This window comes from Octodon degus, unplaced genomic scaffold (assembly GCF_000260255.1).
Source record: "Octodon degus isolate 3935 unplaced genomic scaffold, OctDeg1.0 scaffold00140, whole genome shotgun sequence".
NCBI lineage: Eukaryota > Metazoa > Chordata > Mammalia > Rodentia > Octodontidae > Octodon > Octodon degus.
In genome coordinates, this window is record NW_004524716.1 from 1,894,555 (window position 1) to 1,898,233 (window position 3,679).

Genomic DNA, 3,679 nt, shown 5'->3' on the forward strand with positions numbered 1-3,679 from the left:
TGGACTCTTTTAGAATATTTTGCTGAGTTAACACACCTATAATATTCAAATAACGGAACTAAACAAAGAAAGGGAGATACAGATGAATGTCCATTTTGTATCTGTGTATATACAAAATGGTTAGGATAGATACATAGTTACATTCTCTTAATGAATAGAGGGATTTGTTGTAATAGTGTTTGTGAATAGGATATCATGTCTGCATCTTGTAGAGCAAATATGCAATGTGTTAATTTTTGAAACTGTCCTACCAATTTAATTTGTCTCTCTGTCTCTCAATAAAATTATGGAAAAAATTTTAAAAAATAAAATTAAATTAAAAAATTTTTTTTTGTTTCCCTGTTGGCCCTTCTTACATTTTACAGCCAAATATCACTTTTACAATAACGAAGAAATAGCACACAAACAACACAACAATATTTCCAGTCAGTGGTGTCAAGCTTGCACAGGCAAAATATATAAAAGTGCAAAGAAAGAGGGCAAAGGACAGCACACACTGATGAACAACTTCCTTTTTTTTTTTTTTTTTTTTGGCAGAACCGGGGATTGAACCAACTGTCTTGCTATAGCGAGTCTGCTCACACTTTTGTGTCTAGACCAGTGGCATCCGTCCATCACCCCTAAGAGTCTGGTCTATAACATACAAAAGCATTTATTCTCTATTTACTACAGTGGAAAATCCCTTGGGTTTCCGTAACGTAACCAGAGGTGACTATTCCTGAGCACACCTGCAACCAGAGTCGGCAAATGCCCTTGTCTTTCTGCAGCACCGGCAGCCAGTCCTCCCGTCTTGCTCCCCACCTCCCTGTGGAGCCCTGGCTAAGGCTCATCACCTCCCCGCCACATGCACCCACATGCGCACGCACACACGCATGCACAGCATCACCACCAGGGTACAGTGCCCTGGTACTACCTGGCTCCCACTTACCTACCCTGCAACCTGGTCCAGAGGTAACAGCAGGTCTGTTTCCAGGGCAAAGATTCTCAGACAATACCGCCACCCCTCCCACAAGCATTCCTCAAACTCCGGATTCCTTAGAACAGGGGGAGGGGATGTTATTTTCCTCCAGGTGGAAAAGGCATTTACAGACATTGCTCTACAGAAGATGATAGGTCTTCAAGACAACAAACATGAAGGAAAAAAATGTGGGGGTGTGGCAATGTTGTAGGTAGCTAAATTAGACAGAAATATTGTAGGCAGTCAGACAGGGCTAGGCCCTCAAGGAGATAATGTGGAAGGCAAGATGACTTTGCAACTTTGGAAGAGAATGACACTCCCTTCCTCTCTGGGCCAGACCCAAAGACAAAGGAGTAAACATGCAGCCATTTACTTCCCTAGGGATAGGCAGCAGAGCTGGATATTCTTCTTCTTTAAAAAAAAAAAAAAAAAAAACTATGTATTTGGTACAGGGTCTCACTACATAGCCTGGACTTGTAATGATTCTACTGTTTTCAGCTTCCCCCATGCTGGGATTATAGCCTGAGCAGTATGGGGTACTAGGGATCAAACCCCAGTCCTTGAGCTTGCCTAAGCAAGGGATTGATGATCTAAATAGGCAGCAATCACCTTGAGTCAGGAAGTCACTAACCCAACCCCCTACAGGAAGAGCCCCCACTTCTTATATAGGCCCACTTGCTACATGACTCAATTCCCCATTTGATTCCAATTTAATCAATTTTACCTGAGCATTTATACTTGTAGTCTTGTTGGATGACCATAGTTTTGTCCCACCTCATGCCCACCTTGCAGTTCCACACCTTAGATCCACCTCGCCTCATGATTTTGCTCTATAAAAATCCCCAGAAACAGCAGATTCCTGGGTAACCCACCAGGGTCTCCTTCTGTCCCTCTCTTGGACAGAAACTTCTGACCTCTATTTGTTCCTAAAATTCATTCTTGGTTTCAGAGAACACAAACGTGTCCCAGGTATCTCTCAGGTTGGGACTTTCATTCCCCTATGTCAATAATATCGACTGAGGGGTGGGGGAGATAGCTCAGTAGAATAAGTACTTGCCTGGCAAGCAAAGGGGTCCTGAGTTCAACCCCTGGTACTGCAAAATAAATAAATAAATAAATAAATATTATAAATAAATAAATAAATAAATAAATAAATAAATAAAATAAGGAAACGTAATGAATAGGAGAAAAAATGGAGGCTGCTGGGAAGCCCTAGCTACTTGCCCAGGCCTTGACATGTGGCTGATTGATGAGGGAAGTGATCTTCGCCAGGGGAACAGTGGAGACCCCTTTCCTAACAGCACCCCTCTTCCCGTGAAGGAGGCTCATCAGCAGCATAGTCGGAGCCTGGAATGAGAGACAGCTTAGAGGTTAAGTGACTTCGACGCCCTCCAAACCCTCGGCAGAAGCGTCAGCCTTTAGTTCCATGTCTCAGAATATTCTTTCTTGAAAGCAAATGCATTTTTTTCTTTTTCCCATTTGTGTATTGGGCACAGGGTCTCACTACACAGATCAGACTCCTTTTCCAGCCTCTCCAGGGCTGGGATTACAGCTGTGCGCCAACATACTGAGACTCAGTCCCCAGCTCAGGGAGCCCCAGGCGCAGGGCCAGCGCGGAATGTGGAACCGGGGATCGAACCCTGGTCCCTGAGCTTGCCCAAGCAGGTGCTTCATCCACTGAGCTATCTCGCCGGCCCACAAATACATTTTTGCTCCTAGCCAGTTTCCCCAACTTGGATATCCGAGGCTCTACACGCACCATGATCTCTCATCTTCGGGGTTCTCCAGGTCCCTCTGGCTAGTGTTCCCCACTCCCTACCTTCTGGTTCTCAATCAGGTCAAAGTCACTGCTATGGATTCACGCCTCTCAGACCACTGACAGTCCCTGCCCCACCACAAAGCCTGGTGCACAGTTGGCCCTTGGTAAGGGCTTATTGAATGTCCTTGGAATTGCAAGCAAATAGTTTTCTCAAAGCAAATAATGGGAAGGATCCCAAAGGGCCCGGGGGGCTGTGACAATTCCTGCATTCCTGTTGTTCTTCAAGGTCAGGAAGGAGTGGGCCCATTCCTTTGAAAGTGAAGTGTTCTGTTTTTGCATTTTCTGTAGTTAACCCTTTCCCACCGAAGGCCAGGCAGAAAGGGCCATTAAGCACACAGTCCTTATGAAGAGTGGGATCCAGACGCAGTGCAGCCACTTAACAGCTGTGACTCAGCCAGTTCCATGCCTCTCCGCGGCACCGTTTTCTTTTTTTCTTTTTTTGGTGGAACCAGGGATTAAACTCAAGCCCTTACACTTGCCAGGCAAGTACTTATTCTACTGACCCATCTCCCTGGCCCTCTTGGCACCGTTTTCATCGGCACTGTGAGATTATAAGCCTTCCTACTAGAACGGCAAGAACCCTGCGACATAACCACGGGATGCACCTGCCAATGGTGATGAGGTGCTCTGGACCCAGTGTGCGGCAATGATGTCATCTCTGTGGTCCTCCTCCTCTTCCTCCTCCTCCTCCTCAGTAAACAGGGCCTGAGGAACTATCATCCCAAGAGAAAAACAGTGCAGGTTATCTCTTCTAATTCTCCAAGTAGAACAAGACGTGACACATCGTAGGCACTCAGAATATCAGATGAATAAATAAATGCAATTTTGTCTGAAGTAAATTTTTTGAATACTAAAAACTACCTGAAGAGGGTCTTTGTTTTTATTTATTTATTTATTTATTT